Below are 5115 nucleotides of genomic sequence, written 5' to 3' on the forward strand. Positions count from 1 at the left end.
CTTGGAAATTTGATTCAAAAGTATCAAAAGGGATAATACATCTTCTATTGTTTAATTCAGAAGAGAAAATGAAAAATCTGACTCTATCTAAACGTATGCGTAGTTCCTTGAATGAACCACACAACACACAGCCTCGGCGTCGAAAATATCAGTCGAAACGTCAAATTGTTGAATAATCAAGCACTATTAAACCGGACAGTGTATTGTTTTCCAATTTGCCAGCCAAGTGAAATCGATCGTGTGCGGTTTCGCGACGTGCAAAATTTCGCGCTTTTTCAATTAAACCATCCTCGGTGTGTTGAATTATCGCGAATACACGCCCGATTCCTTTCGGGTAAAATAATGTTATTCACGCACGGTACCAACCAAAAATATCTCTCTCTTTAACTCGCGATCGATTCGAAAAGTGAAATCGGTCGTGTGTATACAACCGGCTTCCCCACACGTGAAAACGTCCGAACTGTTAATCGTATTGCGAAAAAAGGGACGTTCTTGATGGAATTCTCCGAATAAAACGTACATATGTATATATAGGCGTTTCGATATCTTTTCTACTGCCAAATTGCCGCGAAGTGAAATTCGCTTTCGCAGGAAAAATTCGTTCTCGGTTCGTTGTGCACGGAAACAATTGTAAACCCAATTGTATTTTAATTTGCACGAATAATATTCCATATTTTCACCCGTCTAAATACACGTAACTACGTTGTACACAGGCACACGATTGTTCTCTCTCAATGTAGAGAAACAGAAGGGGGTAGAATTTTCAAATAGTTGATTCCTGTTGGGAATTTCGGAGAGAAACGACACGTTTCTTGTACACTCCCCCTGCGTGGCTGGTTGCGACGCAAATTACCGTAGCAGGAAGGAAGGAAAGGGATTTCTTTCTTTTCCCTTTTCTTTTTTCTTCTCGTTCCTGGAAGCAGGTTTAGATAGAGGGTAGATAGGACACCGATTTCTTTGGCCACCACAATTTCCTACAATGTCAGTCACAGAAATCGCGTGTACGACGTTGTTGCATGAATCAGAACAGTTGCCGTGTGTTATTTTCTTAATTAACGCAGGCTAATTACGATCATTTCCATTCCACGATTTTTCTTAAGCAACTCTGTGTTTAAAGAATTTAATATTCTTTCGATGAAACTTCGCGGAGATACGTATAGGTATTAGATCGTGAAATGCACGATTTCTAACCATTCGCAAATTGATTGCTCAAATTATTAGTTAAGCGTTGAAAAGTTCTGGTATTTTTCGTGTTAATTTAACCCTTTAACTACAGATCTCACTCGTCTCTGAGACGAATCTGAATTTTTATTCCACTTTCGTTAGCTAGAGGAGAATTCTTGAATCTCTAGTTTATTTAAGTACTCTGATTTTCATTAAAAAAAAAAAAGAAGAAAAATTGTTAATTATTTTTACGAGATATTGCAAAAAACCTTAAATTTTCCAAGTTCTCATAAAGGGTTAAAATTCACACTATTTTGACAAGTTACTCTTGGCTCATACGAGAGTAATATTTGAATTAGAAAAGAAATTTTATTCTACCCCCAAAAAATTCGAAATTTTACGCGAGACGATCTAATACATCGAACTTTCACAACCGTCAATTTCCCTCGAAAATTTCCGCGTAATCCCGTTCAGGAGAGATATTGGCAGTGAAAAGAGTAATTTACACACGACAGTGGCACGTTCTTCGTGCGCATAATGCAGCTGGTGCAAGTGTAAAATTCGGCCGAACGATCCTCCTGGCGATTTCGAGGCCGGAAGTGAGTAATTACGGGCCCGTGGTGGCAGAGGAAGAATCCAGAAAGGACTTCCGGTCGGATTTACATAATAACGTGGCGTCAAAGTCGGAGCCGAGCAGAGCCCCACAGCTAGGAGAGAACCGTTTCTAGCTTGGCCAAAGGACTATCGATCACTTGAATGTGTCGTCGTGATGTCGTCAACCGTGTCCACCTCTTCGAAGACCCGTTTCCTCGAATTCCCCTTTTGATCGATACCTCTCCACGCTGGCTCCCGAGGCTCTCTAAGCTCTATAAATCGTGCTTCTCGGGGGTGAAACGTCGCTGTCACCTTCCACGAATAAATAGAGAGGGATGAAAAGGGCAGAGAAGAGAAAAAAGAAAATTGTAAATTTCATTGATATTAATCGTTCACGACACAATTGTACTTTTTTCTATTTTCTACGATATTTCGATATTTTTTCTTTTCTTTTGTCAGATAGAAAGGAAGATGTTTTATGGAAAAGAGAAATTGGTAGGTATAGTTGTAGGATACGTGAGGTTATTCGAAGAATTCGAGGCAAAGTAATGTCTGGTATTTTATGAGCGATAGGTTCAGGTAGTTAAATTCTTTGGCCAAGGTATAAATCAACTAACTCGAGGAGGAACTACCTACCTACCGTGATCAACGTAATTTCAGTAATTCCATTAGACCGAGTTTCTTTTTTTCCACCCGGTCTTTATGAATTATAATTTCCACCGATCTGTTATTAAGATAATTCTCGAAAAATCTAATTTTCGTTTTAATATTCACAGAGAGAGGATCCTTGTATTATTATTGTCATTATCGTGGTGGCCGGGTGAGATACACCCAAATGATGTACGCGTTTGATGAGATTCGTAGAGGGATAGGAGGGAACAACGATTGTTCGAAAAAGAGATAGGTTCCGTCTGCTGAGAAAATTGACATCGAAGAGGAGGCGGCCGACTTTCTAATTGACGCGTACCGCTAATTGATTTTAAGTGTCAGGCGCGGTACTACTTGGTCGTCTCGACTTAATAACGCGACGATTCGTCCTCTCGCTTGCGTCACGACGCCATACAGACGCCGCGGAGTGGAGTGTGCCTGCCTGCCTGCCTGCCTGCGTCGTTTAAATATAAGTCACGCAGCCATTGTAAGAAAAAGTGTGCATTGCGTGGCCACGAAGGTGGAGCCTTTTGTACTCATTAATATCCTCGCTATTATACTTTCACCGCGGCGTTCTAGCGTTCCTTGTTCGAACGTTTGTTTAACGTTCCTAGAGACACGCATCGCCTTGACGATTATTATTATTCCTCGATTTTACCGTATAAAATTCCAAGGATAAAAAGGGGGAGAGTGGGAAAAAAGAACGTTGAATTATGGAACGCAATTAACGAGGATTAACCTTCCGACTGCGACACGTTTTAATGAAAAGAAAAAAAAAACCATCCGCTGTGAAAACTCACGTGGATTTTTCACGTGAAAAATGATCGCTTGCAACGATCGAAAAGATTCTTTATATTCAATTATTATACATCGTTTCGGCTATAGTAATAAGTAAAGATGTGTGTAAGCTTTTGACAATCAAAGGGTTAATAACGAGGAAACACTGTTAACATTGGTCCAGCGAGTGGTGTATTTTTGTTTGAATATTTTCACGTGTTCCACGCGATATCACGGTTGTGACGTAACGATAACGAGACTGCCTGAAACACCTGACAACCGTGTGCGTTTTGATTTATGCGTTAGTGCACACGGTGCTACGATTTACGACGGCCCGTTCATTTGACTATCGGCCGGCAGTCGATGACGAATCACTGAGTTATCGACTACGTCCGCAATGATATTTGCCAAAATACGATCGCCGTTCCCTGCGTACGCGGTCCATGCTATCGATAATAAATTTCGACCTGTCCGGAGGATCGATAATATATTGGCCGCGAGCAATGGCCTGTCTGGATTAGCGCTGGGATTCATGGAAACAGAGGATGGTAGAAATTGCGGAATTTCTAGTTCAAGGGATACGGCGAGAGGAGACTTATAGATTGTCTGCTGCAAACTTTCGAATTTTCGTATTTTCCAATATTCAAATTCACGAATTCGCGAATATCCATATTCTCGAAGATTCAAATTCGCAAATATTCATATTCTCGAATATTTAAATTCCCGAATATCGAAAGCCTGGAATATTCAAATCGTCAAATATTCATATTCGCAGATATCCATATTCTCGAATATTCAACTTCGCGAATATTTAAATTCGCGTATATTCAAATTCTCGAACATTGAAATTTCCGAAATTTCCAAATTCTCAAATCCCCCAAACCCACCATCTCCCCCTTTCAAAAACCTAATTAAAAGAACCCCGCGTCTTAATCTTCTCCCAACGCTTCCTCATTCCGTGCGCTCTCCACCCAGAACCACCTCAGCGACGTATCCATCAGAATACCATTTCCTCTCTTTGCCAGGCGTGTTCGTTTCCGTCACACATCCTTCTCGATCCAACCTCTCCACAGCTGCCTTTCCCCGTACACCGTATCGTCAACCATCTCTCCGTCAAGCGATTTTGATACATAATAACTACACACGCAATACCAGGTATATAAATTCCTACTCGCGAAATCTCCCAACCTTCTTCACGAATGAATATCCAACGCGCGTATATATTAAAACACGCATGTAATCGCGTGTCACTCATGCCATCCGCGAAATAAGTACAAGGTACGTGTCCGTGTAGCAAAGTTACGGTAATTCCAATTCAACTCTCCGCGAAGATTAATTCCTCTCAAGTGGTCATCACGGTTGCTGGAGCATTAATGCAGTTATCTCGGAGCGTGACAGCCTCTGAAAGGCGTGTCTCTCTCCGCTTGCGGATCGGGTATACCGATACCAGAAAAGAAGGGTGATCGGGTGGGGTAGGTGCACACGAAGGGGGGATATGATAGAAAACAGGCTTAACGAGTTCTCGTAGTTTATCGTCGAGTTTCGCCTGGCTGTGATCATGCCGATCCCTGGGGTAAATTCATTGATACAAGAAAAGCGGGTAATCGAGGCGAGACTATCGCCGATATAAATTGCTCGGATCCTTTCCGCGTGACAGCTTCGCCTGTAATCGAGAAACGGAAAAGAAAATTGTAAAGGAAGGAGAGAGAGAAAAAAGAATTCCTCCAAGTAGAGAACCGATCGTAATTTACAAATACACCAGCCTATAGGTTCTATTGCGTGGTTCATGTTGTATATACATACATACATATAGTTTATACTTTGCGCAGAGAATCGAAAGGTCGAAGTAACTTTCCAAGAACGAGACTTCTAATTACGTTCCAATTCTGTTTCGATGTATTACAACAGTTATACATATACGTATATGTATCA

At 41.2% G+C, this 5115-nt stretch overlaps 1 protein-coding gene across 1 annotated transcript in view; it reads left to right on the plus strand.

The window, feature by feature from the left end:
- LOC108571436 (protein abrupt) overlaps positions 1 to 5115 on the plus strand; it is a 68445-nt gene that overhangs the window by 20609 nt on the left and 42721 nt on the right. The window lies entirely within an intron of this gene.

Source organism: Habropoda laboriosa, unplaced genomic scaffold, assembly GCF_001263275.1.
Source record: "Habropoda laboriosa isolate 0110345459 unplaced genomic scaffold, ASM126327v1 scaffold57, whole genome shotgun sequence".
Taxonomy (NCBI): Eukaryota; Metazoa; Arthropoda; class Insecta; order Hymenoptera; family Apidae; genus Habropoda; species Habropoda laboriosa.